This window comes from Lissotriton helveticus, chromosome 4_1 (assembly GCF_964261635.1).
Source record: "Lissotriton helveticus chromosome 4_1, aLisHel1.1, whole genome shotgun sequence".
In the NCBI taxonomy this organism is placed as follows: Eukaryota; Metazoa; Chordata; class Amphibia; order Caudata; family Salamandridae; genus Lissotriton; species Lissotriton helveticus.
Window position 1 is genome coordinate 1728720230 of NC_136063.1, and position 19993 is coordinate 1728740222.

Genomic DNA, 19993 nt, shown 5'->3' on the forward strand with positions numbered 1-19993 from the left:
TGTGCTTTTTAAATGAATTAGAATGTATCACAGTTTAAAATAGCCGTAGAGAAGTGCAATTTATTGACGGAAATTGTGAGTAATGAGAACCCTGAAGTCAGACATACCAGAGATTTAGCAACATGAGATAGAGGCAAACATTGCTGTAAGGCCTTCCCATCTTCAGGAAGCATGTCAAGCATTTGAATGGAATAGCCTGTTTGAGCCGGTTGGTCTACATAAGGAGTATCTGCATATTTTAACCAAGTCTTAGTAAAAACTGAATGTCCAGGTCGTGTAAGACAAAAACATCATGAAAAAATAGATTTAGCAATGCTAGAGGGACCATCAAGTAACATGCATTTCACATTAGGTTGTGGCATAACATAGGAAGTAGACCCAGGGCGTGGCCTGGACACATGGCGGGCTAGTTGTTGAGCTGGGTAGCTCCGGCCCCAAAACATCGTAATCCTGCTTTTATCCTGGCGGAGTAGCGCTTACCTTACTCAACGGAGGGGTCGGGACCCCCCTGGTCCCGAAGAGCTGTGTAAAGTGCGGTTCCGCCTCCGGGGGAACCGGGAAATTGCCTTGATCTCCCTGGGAGCGGCGGCAGCTCCCCTCCATGTAAAATGGTGGCACGGGCCGCGAATGTCTGCCGCTCAGCCCCCGATCGCCTGCCCTGGGCCTGCCCTTCGGTGCGGACATAGGATTGAGAGCGGATCGCAGCCAGCACTGGAGGAGGAGCACTTGGAGGATCCCGCACGGAGGTGTGGTCCTGAGTGGGCAGGGCTGCTGTATCCTGGGTGAGTGCCCGGGGCCGGATCCTACGCGACCTTGGGGCTTTGGAAGGGTCACGTTAGACCCACCTGGACTGGACTTAGTTGGGCGAGCCCTAAGAATAGCGAGACGAGACCTGCGAGTGCGGGCTCTGGAGCGGTGCAGCTGGAGACGCCTTTCGGGCCCACACATCAGCAGGCCTGAGCCCTCCCCCTTGAGGCATTGCGAGGGGGTGAGGCCCTACTGGACAGGCTAATGCTGCGGGCGGTTGGAGGCCCGATATTTGCCGGATGATGTGAGGGGCCTTGTCATCAAGAGGGGTGGCGAGGTGAACACTCGCAGACCCACGAGAGCCCAGGACAGCGGAGGGGCTGGCCCGGGCTTGCTTGGATTGGGTCCCCACCTGGGGGGGCCGATAGTGAAGCGATCTGGTCCGCATCAGCAGGCGGCTGGGTGAAGAAGCTTGGATCCCCACCGGCTAGAGTAATCCTACAGGGGGCTGCCCCATACACGCCAGTAACTCCCAGAACAGGCCCGTATGAGGACTGGAGTGACCGCCTACTATACTCAGTGGGGAGCCCCAGGGGCCACGGCTGGACGGCGACATGTGCGATGGCCCCTGGTGGCCTTGGTGCCTGGGGTGGAGAGCCCTGGGGACCATTTACATCGGTGATACCCAACTGACGGACTGACCAAGGTGCAGTGCGGACCCACACGCCTCCTGGACCCGAGTCACCCGTGACAGGGGTTATTATTCTTGACCTAGGATAGAAGAGTGACGGGCCCCGGAGACGGCCTCTACGAACCAGTACTGGCTATGGGGAAAGAGAGGCCTCTAAGAGGAGCACAAGCGAATAAGATAATGCAATATACAGTGCCGGGCCCAACGACGGCGGAGCGCATCGGTCACAACCCTGAGCGGGGACCGCCACCGGGATCGGATAAGGCTGACATCCTAGAGGCCATCCGAGACTCGCGAGCAGCACTGGAATCCAAGATGGATGGTATGAATCATCTACGCCTGGACCTACGGAAGGTGGCGGATTGGGTCACTACTACAGAGGGGGACTTGGCCTCCTTGCGAGCGGAGGTCCCACACTTGCAGGCAACGGTGTCTGCACTCCAGGAGCACACCTCTCAGCTTGAAGATAGGGCGGAGGACGCAGAGGGGCGTTCCAGGATAAACAACCTCCGTTTTTGGGCTTTCCAGAATGGGCGGAGGGGCCGGCAGCTGACCTATTCCTGGAGGAGTAGCTCGGTACTGCCCTACTGGGTCTCCGACTTTCCAGGATGTTTTCGGTGGAGCGAACCCACCGCTCCCTCGCCCCCCCCCCCCAAAACCGGGGTCCCCGTCCAGAACCCTGATCGCTCGCATGTTTAACTTTAGGGACTGGGACATGATCCTGCAGTTCATCCGTAAGAACGGTCCCCCCAGGTTTGAGAACCATGAGATCCATATCTATCCTGACTACACAAAAAAGGTGCAGAACATGCGGAACGACTTCCTGGGGGTCAAGAGGAGGTTGAGAGACCTTGATATAAAATATAGCCTAATGTTTCCGGCCCAACTCAGAGTGCAACATGCAGACAGGGTCCACTTCTTTACTGATCCACAGGAGGCCACGGACTGGATGGACTCGATGGGACTGGAGGGGCATGACCAACATCAAGGATGGCAAGAACAGAGAAAACGGAGTGGTTGACAAGGAACCGGCCTGGTCGCACTTGAAGACAACAGTCCTTGTCCAAGGAGATGCCAGATGGAGGTCGCATCATTGTGGGGCCGGATGGCACCCTGAGAGAGGAGCTGCTAGGCATACCAACGCAAAATCAGTTTTCTCCATTATGCCTCGTCCAAGAAACTCAATTGGAACCGGAAGGCACTGCTGACCCACTAGCTGATGGCTCGTGAGATGCATCTCTGCAAGTATGGGGACTGATTTTGGGGGGATGGTGGTTGGTGGGGTTGCTTGGGTCGCTGTGAGTACGGACTTTGCTGCTACTGCAATCTGACTCTACCATGGAACGCCTGAGGGGGGCTCTCCTTTCAGGGACTATTAGGGGACACAGCGGGGGTGGGAACATAGCTGTTGGGGGTGGGGCGCTATTCTGCTGCACTGCAGTCTAGGTCTCCCGACTGTGGTGTGCTGTATTGGCCCGGCTAGGCCATTGGTCGGGCGGGCTGTGCAGCACCGGGCAGTTTTGTTGTACAACAAGGACTGGGACTCTTTCTTTTGTAGATTGTTATTGTTGTTTGCATTGTTGCAGGGGTTTTTTAGGGGAGGGTGATGGCTATGGGGCCTAGTCCTGAGTTCTCAGACCAACGTTGGGTGGTGCGAATGAGGTTCTAATGCATGAGGGTGGGGGGGAGAAGTTTCACGTGGTTTTGCCTTATTGTTCTATCAGGGGAATGTTCTATACCGGGTCACCAGAGGTCAGGAGAGACATCGGGGGGGGGGGACAGAGGGGTTCCCAACACTATATATTGCGGTTCTTCCCACTCCTGCATCTGATACTGGGGTTTGCTAGACTTCTATACCTATGGCAGGTGATCAGCAGGCCTATAAACTTATAATGTGGAATGTCAGGGGGCTCAATAACAGGGTCAAAAGGATTCGGATAGCTTCGTACCTTAGACATTATAGGATAAGCATGGCCTTTCTACAGGAGACACACCTCTGGGGGGATTGCCTGAAGTATGTCAAGCGGCGTGTGGCGGGCCAGTTTTTTGCGACCTCTCACTCGGTGTTTGCCAGGGGCCACTTATAGTAGCGCCTGGAGTCCCATTTAAGGTTTTAAAATGGAGTCCTGACTCAGAAAGGGAGATATGTGGTGGTGGAAGGGACTCTGGATGGGAGACAGCTGTGTTTAGTAAACGTCTATGCTCCAAACACCGACGACCAGGACTTCTTGGCTTGGGGCCTGGGGACATTGGATCTGACGCCGGACATGGAACTTATTGTAGCGGGAGACTTTAATTGCGCCTTAGATGGGGAATGGGATAGTCATCCCCCAAAGGTGGATGCTAAACCCAAGACGCGGGAAGACCTGCGCCAGATGATTAGCAACTATCACTTACCAGATATATGGCGACACCGCAACCCTGGGAGTCGGTTTTACTCCTATTATACTCCGGCAGCTAATACATACAGCAGGCTGGACTACTGTTTCATACAGGAAACGGCGGCCGTGAGGATTTTGGAGATGCAGTACCTGGCCCGATATCTGTCCGATCACTCCCAAAATACCGTTTTGGAGACTTAACACTGAGGCTTTGACAGACCCGGTTTATAAAGAGGCGATCGCGGCAGGTTTGGAAGGGTATTTTGAGGTAAATTGGAACACTGCGAGCTCCAGGGCATTTGAATTGGACGCAATTAAAGTGGTGCTGAGGGGGATCTGTATGTCCACCGAGGTGGGGTGTGGAGAGTCTTAGAACGAGACCTAAAACAGCAGGAGGAACGCTTAATGACCCTAGAGACAGGCCTTCCCACAGATCCGGAGGGGCTGGCCAAATGGACAGAGCAGCGACAAAAGATAGGGGAACTATGGGAATCATTGGGCAAGTACAATAAGACCATGAACAGGCGTCGGTGGTACACGGAGGGTGACAAAGCCGGGTGCCTACTGGCGTGTTGGATTAGGGTCGAGTCACAACCTCTTCCGATATTAGCCCTACAGGCCGATGGGGGCCGACTGGTTTACACCCAGCATGAAATTAATGCAGTATTCGCCACGCATCTCCAAAACACATATTCTGAGCCTGAGTCCAATGTCATCCCACAGGCTTTGGAAGCCTACCTCACTGAGATGGAGCTACCTTGCCTAGACCTGGATAGTCAGAAATCCCTGGGGGAGCCTTTCAGGGGGGAGGAGATGAGAGTGGCGATCGCTCATCTGAAAACAGTCAAGTCCCCTGGAATGGATGGCATGGCGGCGGAATTGTACAAAGAGTTTGGGGGAGTCCTGGTCCCTAAGCTTCTGGACATTGTTAATGAGGCCGGTGAGTCAGGCACGTTACCTGCCTCCATGCGTGAAGCGCTGAGAGTTATGATCCCTAAGCCGGGGAAGGACCCCTTACTATCCGCTTCTTATAGGCCAATCTCAATGCTTAATGTCGACCTTAAGATTATTAGTCAAGTCCTGGCCAACAGACTACTTCCTTATCTTAAGCAACTGGTCCATGACGACCAGTCCGGTTTTATTCCAGGACCGAACGCGCTGCGGAGTATCAGTCGTCTTGCCCATGTCATGCAATTGCTAGAGGACAGAGCTGAACAGAATATCCTGGTATTTCTGGATATCAAATAGGTGTTCGACTCGCTCAGGTGGGAATATCTGTGGCGGGTGCTCCTAAAAATAGGGACTAGTGAAGGGTTTGTGAATTCGGTGAGACTTCTCTACACTAAGCCGGTGGCGAGGGTCCGCACGGGTCGCTATGTCTCAGATGCACTGTCGATAGCCAGGGGGACGCAACAGGGATGTCCGCTCTCCGCCTTGCTGTTCGCCCTGGCAATGGAGCCATTGGCATGCCACCTCCGTAGGGTCCTCCAGGGGCAGGGTATCCGAATTGGGGCCTTGGAACATATAGTATCACTGTATACAGATGACGCTCTGGTGTATTTAAGGGAGCCGACCCACTCGATTCCGATACTGCTGGTGACTTTAGGTCAGTTTGCCGAGTCCTCGGGACTCCATGTTAATAACACCAAATCCCAGCTGTATTCGGTTGGGTCGGAGGCTGAAAGGGGCGGAGTTCCACTGCCGGAGATGGGGCTTCCATGGGTGGTAGATACGGTGCACAATCTCGGGATCCGGATCAGTAGGGACAAAGAAGTCTTTTATCAACACAATATGGGAAGGATACTTCGGGGTCTTCGCAGCAGTATTGACTTCTGGAACACACCGAGGCTCTCATTGATGGGGAAGATCGCCCTGATTAAAATGGTGGTGTTGCCTCGCTGTCACCATGTAGGGCTCCTTCTTTGAACTCCCTCACCAGGGGCCCGATGTAGGTGGCCATTACCGGTCGGTAACAGCCGAATTCGGCCGTTACCGACCGGTAAATGGGTCATTGAGATGTAGGGGACCATTTTTACAGAATTGGTAAATTTACCGAATCGGTAAATTTACCGATTCTGTAAAATACCGAATCGGTAATTTTACTGATTCAGTAAATCTTACATGTAGGTGGCACTGCAAACTGTGCCACAGGCCTTTAGGAGTCGGTATTTTACCACCCATTCCAATTGGGTGGTGAAATACCGAATCCAGGAGTGCATGCACATCTGTGCATGCACACCTGTGCCATGTGACACACAGACATGCCCTTAGGGCATGTCTGTGTGCCACATGGCACACATGCCTGTAATTGGGGTGCCAGAGGGTGTCAAAGTGACACCCCCTGCACCCTTGCAAAATTCGGTATTTACCGATTCGGTAAATACCAAATCGGTAATGCCCATTGATTCCTATGGGCTTCAATGCCCCTAGGAATCAATGGGCATTACCTATTCGGTATTTACCGAATCGGTAAATACCGATTCCCTCCGATTCAGTAATTAATTACCTACATCTGCCCTCCTCTTTTTTACCACTTCTTAAATACCGATTCGGTATGAATCGGTATTTAAGAAGTGGTAAAAAAGATTTACCTACATCGGGCCCCAGGTCTTTTGGGACCTTAATGCCATGCTTGTTCAACTTTTGTGCAATAGTAAACGTTGTCAGGTGAGCCTAGAGGTCATGAAGCGAACTTGTGGTAGAGGCGGTTTAGAAATCCCTGACCTTGAACTTTATTATTTTGCGTCCCAATTACAGCATGCAGTGGCTTGGCTCGATACAGACCCATCGTGGGAAGGGTCGCTCCTGGCGGACACATATGGGGATCGACAGCTGGGTGTGCTTCTTTGGCATACGAAAGGGCGGCCGGTCCAGTGCCCGCCACTGGGCAGACTACTGGCTGCCATCTGGGACAGGGTGGTTAAACTACTTATACGGGTACGACCGTTCGCCCCAGAGGCAGACTTTTAACTGATGCCGCCGTTCGCGCTTATTGACCGGGTCATGTCTACCTACAAATGGAAGGCGGGAGGCTGTCTTATGTTGGCGGACCTTTCTCCTGAACAGCCATTCATAACATACCAGGAAGCAGTGGACTCTTTTGAGCTTGGACCGGGGCAATTCCTGCAATATGCCAAACTAGCGGCAACTGCAAGGCATCTATGGCCTACATTCCCGGAAGCCCCAGAACACACACACACTCTGGTCACGATGATAGCTATCGCGGGAGGGCGTAAACTGGTCACTCATCTGTACAGGGCGTTGCGGGATGACAGAAAATGTGCACCTCTCAAAATAGAAGACAGATGGCGGGAGGTGAGCCCTCAGGAGATCACACCACGAGACTGGGAAACATTTCATGCGGGTGTACGTAAAGTGGCGGTTTTCAATAGATATAAGCAGATACAATACAACATGATCCACATGACTTACCTCTCACCCAAGCGCCTCCACACCATAGATAGCTCGAGAGATCCAAGGTGCCCCAGATGCCACGATGCACAGGAAGATTTCCCACATAGGGTCTGGTCATGCCCAGTGATCCAGATATACTGGACAGCTATCCTTGACGACTTACACAGGATAACGGAATAGAGAGTTGCCCTAGAGATACATACAATTCTCCTTGGACTGATTCCCCGGGCCCCTAAACGTAAAACCAGCAGGATGTTCCTGGTGTTGGGCCTAGTTACAGCCAGGAGACGAATAGTAATTCACTGGCTGACACAGAGTGGGCCGCTGGTAACGAACTGGAATGCGGATCTGAAGGAATGGGCACTAGTGGAGGAGGGGCACATGCGCAGTACTAGGAGGGATGTGAAACTCCCAGAAGTATTACACGCATGGGGGCTAATGGTCCAGGAGATAGGGAGGAGCTCTCCGGATTCCACACAGACAATGTCAAATGAAGTTAGTCGCATGCGGACCGCATCACCTGGGCGGGCGAGGAGCGGGAGGATTCCCCTGATTGAATGGTAGTTAGAGAATCCTCTGGGTGGGTGGGCCCGGCATGAGGGGGGGTGACGTGGGGGGGGGGGGGATTCAGTTAAAAGTTCATACGGTTGATGAGGACAATGGTTGTACTAATTGTTGGTTCGGTATAAGTTTCAAGGCCAATCCAAATTGGACTACCGGCTGCTGTACAGGGAGTGTACGCTTACAACTTAGAGTTGTCTGTGAAGGATTACTGTACCATCAAGTGGAGTGAACCTTAAAAACCGCAATAAAGAAATAAAAAAAAAAAACAATATAAAAAACATAGGAAGTAGACCTTAAAATGCTGCAACACAAACAGAATGTAAGTTGATGATATGACATACCCACCCAAGCAGTTATTGTAGTGAACATCTCCCCACCACAAACATATTCTCCATCCACTTACCGGAGAAAGAAAATGAAAAGAGAGGTCTTATATTAAGTTGGTGTTAAACGCTGCTTTCAAGCATGTTATCCCCCTAAAATGTCAAGGCAACAAAAAAGGAAACAGAAGAAGTCTTGGATGACTGATATAAAAATATAAAAGCACAAATATCTACCCTTCAATAATCCTGGTGCAAATCTAACAGCCTGCTGAGAAAAACACACCTACAAAGACACAATAGAAAAAAGCAGGTCTGGACAAAATTTAAATTTGACCAGTGTAATTTGCATAATTTTGGGAATTTCTCATTAAGTTTGTTATTTGGAATTCCTGAAATGATTGCTACTTTACCTAGTCTGCGCAATTCACAGTATACATTTGCTGTGAACGCACAGGAACACAGAATGTGAGTGGTTGTTGTTGCCAGGGTTATTTTGTCTGCCCTTCTTTTAGTGCAAATCCAATTTTGCCTCAAAAATCAATGGGAGAAGGTATTTGGTGCTATAATATGGCGCGGAATGTTGGATTCGCATTTTGCATAACTATGTGTAATTTCATGTAAGTATGCTAAAATTTTGTATTGCTACGCAAAAGCAAAGTATGCAAATTTCACTCAAACTTACAGAAAAACAGAGAACTATGAACATTTTCATCCGAATTTCACAATCCAGTTTGCACAACGGTATGAACTCCTCATTCCCAGGGCATTAAAAAAATATGATCCTTTCAACTCTAAAGCCAAAGCTCTAGATGTGTACATACTAAGTAAAAGGAAAGTATATAGTTTCTACAACCACATCACGGGGGTTCAATGGAGAAAAACACACCCACTCTGCCCCTCTTCAACAGACTGTCTCTCACAGAATTCTATGAGCTGGTGCACTTGAGAGCTCTAGCCTCAGATCCTTGCACCCCAATGTTATTCAAGCAAACCCACTATCAACCTCAGCAGCAATTCCAGCAATTAATGCATTTCTGATAGAATATTGACTCCTACATTATCGACGGACATAAATATTGAGTCAAATATATTGATTACAAAAATATTTTTTCCTTATACTTATAAAGGTAAGTGCAAAAATATTTTAAAAAATACCATTTTACACTAATATTTTTTAAAAACATACAGAAATATCGTTTTTACTATATATGTAGTTTTAAATAGTAAATCGTAAATATTTTAATATATAACACTAATATAATGCAAAATAAATAAATGTAAGTAACATTTAATACTAGAACTAAATATATCTCATACAAATACACACATAAATATATGTATGTGTATATTTATATACATAAATACATAATATTGCCCTATTATTAAAAATATATTTTTCATTATGTTCTTTTTTTTATTTACTACTATAAAATGAATATACGTTTACACATATATAAATAAAATCACAATAAATTAACAAATTAAATGCAATATATTAAATACATTGAAAAACTAAATACATATAAAAACAATTACTAAAAATATTACAAAAAACATTATACAACAAAATACATATAAATGCATAAATATTATAAAATTAAACAAATAATATATATATATATATATATATATATATATATATATATATATATATATATATATATATATATATATATATATATATATATATATTCAACAACATTAAAAAAAATTACAATCTGGGATAAGTACATATACTATACCCACTCCAGTCTGTGAAACAGTAAGGAAAGCTTTGGACATCAGAGGGGTAACATTTACTATTCCCACTTCAGTCTTTCCAACAGTAGGAAAAGCATTATAGACAATGAAGGGGTAACATTTACCATTCCCACTCCAATCTGTGCAACAGCAGGGAAAGCGTTGGAATCCGGTGGAGGACAGTTTACTAATCCCACTCCAGTCTGTGCAGCAGTAAGGAAAGCATTGGACTTCGGAGAGGTAAAATGTACTATTCTCCCTCCAGTCTGTGTCACAGTAGGGAAAGTGTTGAACTACAGACAGTTAAACTTTTCAATACCCACTGCAGTCTTTGCAACAGTAGGGAGAGTTGTGGACTCCGGAGGAGTACCATTTACTATTCCCACTTCAGTCTGTGCAACAGTAGGGGAAGCATTGAACTCCGGATAAGTACAAATTACTACTCCTATTCCAGTCTGTACATCAGGAGAGAAAGCATTGGAGTTTGGAAGGGTAACATTTACTATTTCCACTCTGGTTTGTGCAATTGTCGGGAAAGCATTGGACTCCAGAGGGGTAACATTTACTTTACCCACTCCAGTCTGTGTAACAGTAGTGAAAGCATTGGACTTCAGAGGGGAACATTCACTTTTCTCACTAAAGTGTATGCAACAGTACAGAAAGTGTTGGACTCCAGAGGGTACAATTTACTATTAGCTCTCCAGTCTATGAAACAGTAGGAAAAGTGTGGGACCTCAAACGGGTTAAATTTACTATTCCTGCTCCAGTCTATGCAACAATAGAGAAAGTGTTGGATTTCGGAGAAGTAACATTTACTGTTCTCAATCCAGTGTGTGCAATAGTAGTCAAAGCGCTAGACTCCAGAGGGGTAATATGTACTATTACCACTCACGTCTATGCAACAGTTGGGAATGTATTGGAATTCGGTGGGGTTAAATTAACTATTCCCAGTCCAGTCTGTACAACAGTAGGGAAAGCATTGGACTGCAGAGGGTTTACATTTACTATTCCCTCTCCAGTCTGTGCAACAGGAGGGAAAGTATTGGAGTTTGGAGTGCCAAAGGGTACTATTCCAACTTCAGTCTATGCAACAGCAGGGAAAGGATTGTACTTCAGATAAGTAAAATGTACTATTCCCACTACAGTCTGTTCAACAGTAGGGAAAGTGTTGGACTCCAGAGGGGTAAAATATACTATTCCCACTCCAGTCTGTGCATCAGCAGGGAAGGTGTTGGACTTCAGAGTGGTAACATTTACTATTCCCACTCCAGTCTGTGCAACAGTAGGGAAAGTGTTGGACTCCAGAGAGATAAAATTTGCTTTTCCCACTCCAGTCTGTGCAACTGTAGGGAAAACGTTGGACTTCGGAGCGGTACAATTTACTATTCCCAGTTCAGTCTATGCAACAGTAGGGAAAGTACTTCACTTCAATCACATAACATATATGAAACATAACCCTATTAATTCAATAAAAATATAAAACTCTTAATATAAACATAATTCACTAACCCAAAAAGTTATACAAATAAATACCAATTAAACAATCAACATAATTTTTAACCAATTTAATCATTAATTATTGATTAAAACAAATTGGCCATTGTTTATTACTTGATTAACTTACCCCACTATACCCCCTGAAACCTAGCAGCCCACACTTAAAATATAGCTAAAATAAATAAACGTAACACAATTAACATAATTAGTAACTAATTAAATATTAATTAATAAATGAATATTTAATAATTGATGAATTAGACAATTAATTATTCATTAATACAACAATGACTATGTATGTATGAACTAATTAATCATTAACTTACCACCGTATATACTCCTACAAACCCACCAACCCGCACCTAACAAATGACTTATAAAATGTAATTATTTACATAATGTACATAATTAATAATCAATTAAATAATCAATAGTGAATGAATCATTAATTAATTATACTTAATTAACTTACCACCCTTCACTAATACAAAACTAACAACCTGCTGCAACAATATAAATTACTTTTAGAATACATTTATGAATTACTTAACATTAGCAGCCATATTTAAAAAATATTATTAAAAATTGTACAAACAATAACACCTCAAAAATTAATACATAAACTAACACACATTAAGATATTTAAACAACAATATTTTTACAACTATATAATTGAAAACGACATTTACAAAAGCAACATTCTTGAAACCAATATTACTTACCTAAATAATCCTTGACATCGATATATTGGCATAACAATATTGTTGTATCTCAATATTTTTTTTACAATATTTTTGCATCCGTTATGTCCAACTCAATATTTTGTCCAAACACCCAATGAATATTATCATGTCCCTAACTCATCCACATTTCCTTCAGATCGCATAACATCATACAGACAACCGTTCCTTAAGAAGAGTAACAATAGGTTTGACCTGCTTGACCTGCTGAAATTTAACAAATGGTGCGTTCTTCATTGTACATGCTAGTAATTGTGATCCATGGGGAAATAGGTGTTTCCGCAGGGATCCCAATTTAACGGACCGGTCGTAATCTGGCCCTAGGTTTACTAAAAACAAACAACATGATAATACACTTTCCATCCATTACCTGTAATCACAAAGCAATAGTTACAAATGTTAATTGATGCATCAATAATAACAATTAACAATTAATAAAATACTTGATGTTGACGGATGGTGTTAGTACCGTCGCCATGGCGATTCCTGTAGATGCAATAAAAGTGTGCCTTGCTGCACCGCTACACAGCAAAGCACACTTTTCAATTTCTTTTTCTGTTTTCAAAAACAACATTTTAAAGTTTATTTTTTTCTGCAAATAAAAAAGCAATGACCACTTTGCCATGGAAGCATTCTCCCATGTAATGGGTGTCATTGAAAAGTTTTTACTTTTATATATCACCATGTTTTATGTAGCAATTTGTAAAGGTAAAAACTGACCATGTGTCTGTGCATTCAAATCGGGTAGGCAGACACATGACCAAATCTCCCACACTGATTACTTTGTCGGTCTGTTGGAGGGGTATGTAGGTAGCGGAGACAGAGCATCCACCGTCATCCACATATTGAAGGTCTATCCATCTGTAAATCCAGCAGGCGGACCTTCGGGTTGGTGGAAATGTACTTTGTTGCCATTACTAAGGAATACCCTATCCACCAACATCTAATCTCTAGACTAGAAATTGCATTCACCTAACCGGTATACTAACTGTTATAATGTAACATAATATGACTAACTGCAACTCTTACAACTAACACTGCAGACCAACTCATGGTTCCTTGGTTTAGTGTGTTATTCATCAACAAAGTGTTTCAATGCCTCGTGAGGTGTAGTAAGAGCTATATACATCTACAATATAATACAAAACATATTGAAGAGAGTAGAGAAACAATACCTGAATAGTAAAACAAATAATTCATGCCCCATTGGTGGACTGTGTAAAATCCAATGTTCTGTGCTCAGTGCAGTTGCTTGTGGTAAGTGTTTACTCCCATATACAAAACCTGAATCACAATTTAGCACAAATTGGCATTCATGTTGGTTAGCTTATCTGGGAGACTAGTGCCTACTCAGTAGGAAATCTGCACTACCATATAGGTTTCGCTGAAGTGATTTGCAAGATAAAAGGAATATTAGTGAAGCACATTAATGCATTCTGCATATCTGGGAGTACATCCACACAAGTTTATTTTTTTTTTAAACAAAACTTAAAAAATACTTTCTACATCCATTAAATTCCTCCAGCTGCACACAAGGACTAATAGGTGTGGGCAAAACAGTTAAAAACCATAAACATTAATTCAGAGGCTGAAGGTGGGACAGATGTCGAACCCTGTGACGTCAATGATCGGGGTTAAAGTATGCATGAAATATTTTCAATTACCCCTGGACTTTTAGCAAATCAACGTCTACGTGAACACATAAATCATGATATTTGTTTGCATTTACTGTAAAATGACGTGAATATATGAGATAAATGAAGCAATTTTTAGGTCTCGCCTAGCGTTGCAGCGCATGCGCTGTCGCTTGGAGAGACCTTTAGTGAGAGAGGATGTTTCTGGAGGGGACTTGAAACCCCGTCCCTCTTTTTCGTTGGCAGGCGTCACTGTTTATGCTAAACGGTGGCCATTGAAAATGAGTTTTGTTGTTGCCGCCCTTTACCCTTTTCGTCTGGCCCATCCGGACAGGATCAACTGCTTTGCAGCTGTCGCAAAGCAGTTTCTTATCTTTAGGGGGGCCATCTGTGTTTTCGTTTAGTCCAAGTCTGCCGAGGTCTGGTCTTTCAAAGAAAAGGACCAAAGGCAGACGGTGAAAACATTTCTTGCAGAAAGCATGAGTTTACATTTCTGTGAGAACATATGAAGTAGAGGAAGTTCTTTTGTGGCTGTTGGACATAAACTTTCACCTTTTTTATTTTCCATGGCACTGATAGAAAATGCACCATGCTAAAATAAATGTATGCTTATGCTATTGCAGACCTTTGTTTTCCCAGGCAACAGAGCAACGTAGCCTGGGACGGCTAGTGACCACGTGCACACACAGTTGTACGATAGAATCTTCTGAACCGAAACCATCTACTGGCTGTTGAAACAGTTTGCATTTTACATCCACAGCAATATGTTGTATTAATCCATGAAAGAGTTTTAAGACCTCGGAGATCTACAAATAGTTCCGCATACATGCAAAATGGGAGCAACTTGATTTTGCATTATTATTGCTGTTGCTTGCATCATAGTAAATGGAGAAAAATGTTTCCACCAAACTTACTTTAAAAATGAAGGCAGATCTCCGTCCTTGTGTGAAACCATAGTACTTAAAACGTGTACCAATGGGCTGAAGCAGGGAAGCACACGTCCACATAGGCGTGTGCTTTTTTTCTATATTTCACTTTAGAGGAAAGAAGGAAACTTAATGAAAACCTCACTAGGTTATTTTTGTACCGATGCAAAAAAAGGTGTTAACGTGCATTAACTGTGCAAAGCCCATTATGCTAAATTTCCTTAGTAAAGAAGCAAAATATGTACAATATAGAAGACGACTGTGGTTGCACTGATTAAAAAAAAGGACCTGTTTGCATTTGTACACCGCATAAACACTCCTTAAAACACCGAGACAATGTTGAGCGCCTGGCCCATGAGACCCCGTTTGGAAGTTTTAGTTTTAGCCAGAGGCAGTGCCGAGCCGAGCTAAACATTCCCCTCCCTTAGCCAGGAGGCACGAAAGTTATTTGCACGAGAAAGGGGCCGCACTGGCATCTGGACTGATAAACTGAAGGCTTGATTTTTATAGGCCCCTGTCAAAAGCATCTGCCTGGAATAAATCAACACTGGGCGCTGCCTGGGAGGAGGGGAAACGAGTCATTCGACTTCCTCACCCGCGTTTAGAAAGTGTACTCTGGTCGCAGGGACCCCCCGCAATATTTACGGTTTCATTCTCCGTTGAATCCCCGGTGATGGTTTACTTGTCTTTGCGGGCACTTGGGTGACAAATGTTTAAGGGAGTGGGGACAATGGGCGAGAACAAGGGGGCAGTTAATTGAACTGACAGTGACCATACAGTAAATGGAGCCAGGTTCAGGCTTGACTAGAGGCTGACATGTCTGGGATGGAGTCAGTTTACATCTAAGAGTCGCCTTTGATGGGCCAAGGTAACTGAAAAAGAGTCAGTCAAGTGCCTGCCACTTTCCTAATAGGCCACTGGAAGCGAGGAAAACTGCTGGCACGTGATTCAACACTGAGTGAGGCAGGGATTGGAGAAGGTTCTTTTTTTGTCCAGCTTGCAACCGAAAGGCTGACGCAGCTGGGGCACAGTCAACCGCTATGAGGCTGGTAAAGTCAGTCACAAGACAGGACAGTAGACTTGCTGGGGCAGGGTCGCTTGCTAAATCCCTAAAAGTGAGGAAAAGTCAGCCACGTGCCTGACTCAACTGTAACAACGTGACTGAGTTGGGGTTGTGTAATCCTTCCTCCTATCAGCCTTCAGAATGATGGTCGAACGGGGAGGGAAGCAGCCAGGCTTCAGCCAGGTTATAACGGGCCATTCAGACCCAAATCTTCAGTGTACCTGTGACTCAGTGTGCCTGCATGTGTGATCACGTGCTTCGGTGCACCTGTGCAGCCGTGTTCCTCTATGTATTAGTGTGTCTGTCTCACGGGGTGGGTGTGTTTCACAGCGTGTGCATACATGTGTGCCTGTTTTTAGTGTGGTTTCTATGTATGTCTGTATGCGGGATCAACAGGGAGTAAAAGACATTGGAGTATATTCACAAGAACGTGTGCTAAACATAACCAAAAAATGCTAACGCAATTTTACACATCAGTTGATTGCAGGAAAATTACCCTGTGTCAACATGGAATTCACAACAAGGCGGTACCATGCGATAGTCTGCTGAAACCGTGGCCAATGTCTGTGATACAACGACCTCGACGGAGATAAAAACACAAACCACAACACAAAAAACGTGCGATGAGCCCATTCTCGATGAGGAAAGCGGGGGGAAAGCACCGCCAGGCCCGCGACACACCCGGCAGGAGGGAATAAGCACAACAAAAGCCTGAAAAAGAAATACAAACTTAACTGAAAACAACAGCCAAGCACAATGGAGGCAACCCAAGCCAGTATACAACCCCACAAGCCCCATTGGCAATAAAACATTGTACATGTTAGGCCATCTTGGACAAGGTGAATTCAGACTGAGAGCGGAGGAGGATAATGGAAGAAAACCAGAACATCCGGGATGATGCGAAACGCACAAACAAGCAGAAACACACCAACAACAAGAAGGCAGCAATGCACACTGGAGGGGGGAGTCAAGCACCACACCAAGAGCTGGATGACACGGAGGAAATGGTGTCCATCACATCAGTCTGAAGATGGTGGCAGCACTCAGGGACTGGAAACTGCCCAAAACAACAGACACAACAGCAACAGGGAGAGGAACCAGCAGGGATGGGGGGAAATGGGCACAATGGCACACATGCACAATTAAGCACAGCACAACTGCAGACAAAGAGTAACAACATCAACAAAGAGCACAAGTCACACAACCCGTCAATATCACACAACTGAACAATCACAGAAGTGAAAACTACACTGCCTGAAAGGGAGAAAGGTGAGCCAAATCAGAGCTGAAGGGATATCTCAAACACAATGCAGCACACACACATAGGAAGCCAATCACCCCAACATCGAACACAATGTGGTACAAACACCAACATTTGCACAACCGAACACAGGACACTAGTGCACCCGCCTGTGGCCGGTAAACGGCCATATGCATCTGGCAAAGCATGAAACAGGGACATGATAATGCACAAATACAAACCCACAGTCCTGATGGGTAGAAATGCACATATGGCAGGGAGCCAGAGTGTCAGTGACTCACACATTGGCATACAAATCAAGACAGAACACAGTTGTAGACAAGTGAAAGTGCAGAAACTTTATCAACAAGTGTGTGTCAGTTCGGCCAAGAGAAGTGCTATGATATGTAGGCCAATGAAGCAGCATGCCTGAATGAGGAACGTAGGAGTCCATCACCAACACAAGTCAGTGCCAACCTGCCTTGGTTGTCCGCGCCTGGCTCATGAGTCCAGGCCAATGCAGCCGTGTCCACTGTCGTCTTGGGACATATGACCAGATTCCCATCATGCAACCAGGCGTCGGGACCCGTGCAATGGGTCACATCCAGTTGTGGCTCCAGATACCTTGCCACTTGTCCATGAACGCGAGTGCAGCAGCGTAGGCCAACATCTCCAATGAGCGATCGTTGTCCACCACATCTGACATATCATCGACGTAATCCATCAGCTGACCTGGACAGATGTGCTGGCTCAATGTGCACCAAAACCCAATCGGGTAGTGGCTCAATGTGCTCACTGCACACGATGACTCGTGCAATCTCCCCGGTCCTAGTTTCCAGCCTGTATGCCAAACACCGGTTCTGCGAAGGAGGCACTACAGGTCCACAGCAGGCTCTGGCCAACAATTCTGGTCAACCCTTGCCACTTCTCAACCTTGAAGTAGCACATTTCTAAAACTAGCGTGTTTTTGAGATGGGAATCCCCCACTCACACATAGAAAAACACTTTAGGGCGTGTATACACATAGTCTGAAATATACACCCACTAGTTTTAATCACACACACGTATTTTATCTGTCCTGAAGAAAGCCAGCATAGTCATAAGGCACTGGCTGAAACATGTTGACATACCCCAGGATGTGGGAGGTCGTAACTCGCCTCTAACATCCAACAGCCTTATTTTTAACCGCTGACGGTGACCCAGCTATTAAAGTATAATTTGCCTTCGGGCACTGGGATCCCCGCCAAGCCGTTTTAAACTCACTTTCCATAACACTCTTCACCGCACACTCAGCGACATACCTGCTCCGCTGTAATCAGGCGTCGAAGCACACCCGGGACACGCTAGGTGTCACTGGGTGGGCCCGATGATGAAGCATGCCACCAACTAGGTTGGTGGGTGAGGGCTTCATGAGCACACCTACCAGGTGCCACTAACCCGTGACAAAGCATACTTGAGTCCTTGAACTAAAAATTTAATTAATTTTTGTTATCTTTACCTATTTCGAGCTAGTCTCTTTTTGATTAACTACATATAAACCGGGGGATATGGACTAGCTTTCTGGTCCTCTCTCTCTCTCTTGATACACGAAAACATCCATGCATGCCATAAACTGGCATCACGGTGACGCTACTGGTCGTGGCCCAACAGGGGGCGCACACACATGTCGAAATCCAGGTCAGCTACCGTTACGTTGGAGAGGCAGACACCCATGGACCACTTGAATATGCATGCGTGACAATGCAACACAGGCTGAACGCAGGTGATGTCCGCAAGGCGGAAGCTCAGCCGGTAATTGATTTGCAGCACTGCCAATGGCAGTGCCCCCAGTACATGCAGCAGACGTTGATGGTACAGGTGCACGAGACTTGAGTCGAGCATGTGTCCGGGATGGTCTGCCATTGCGTCAGTAGCTCTGCTTGAAACGGCACTGGCTTGCCCTGCGCCAGCCCACGGATGAATTGGCACAGCTCGGTGCAATGAGCAGTGTCTGTGTGCAACGGGTGTAGGCCTGGGGTGGGGTGGGAGTACGTGTGAAGGTCATTTCACGCACGCTAACTATGAGCAAGGACTTCTGCGTGTGGGCTTTGTACACATTGATCTCAAGTCGGGCAGTGCATAGTGTGGGAGTCGCAGGAAAATGCTATCATATCTGTCAGGGGGTGCTAGCCACATGCAAGTTCCTGCTCTGAGCTCCAGTTGTGCTACCGCCTGATAGTTCAGACAAAGGACCTTTCATCCCTATAGTAACTTCACCACCTGCATGCATACAGGAGATGTACATAGGCCTGTCGTGGGTGTGGTGGGATGTCTGTGACCCTGGGAATCATGGTTGATATGCCCAGCACATGGCACATGAGCAGCCTCACTGCGTGTTACGTTGCCACACAGCTGCTCCTCCCTCCCAGGAGCCCCCACACTTGTGTGCTCGGCGCAGTTGCATCACCTGCACTCCTACAGCACACCATTGTAATGCCTGTCTACACATGTCCAGCGGCATGTCAACAACACCGTGACGCTGGCCTTTGAAGGTGTGCGGCCACTTGAGTGTAGGCAAATGGTCCAGACAGGGCGGACACAGATTTACAGCCCATTGTTGCCTGTGATTGCGCTGCGAATGAGGCCAGGCAACTAACTCATGCATCCGCCGGACTGATACACATAATACTTAACATGCATGTGCCAAGACCCCGAGCGGTTTTGTACTCCTACAGGTCCCCGTACGTGCGGGCCCACCTTCCTGGTGCATTCTACATTGCAACATCGGCTACTGTGGCCCTGGTGGTGACTACACCCCAACACAGAGACACACTTACCACATTTCCTGCCTAAGGCCAGGTCCGAGCCACGCCCTGCTCCCCCTGCTGATTCAGCACACCCCTACGCTGACCTGACATATGCCAGAGCAGCACACGCCACTTGTGCATGCAGGGTGGTGCGTGCAAAGCTACATGTCCAGGGTCACGGGCAACGCTGAGGTGACATGGTCACGTCCGCTGAAGACAGCACACTGTGATGTTGCAGGGCCCGTGC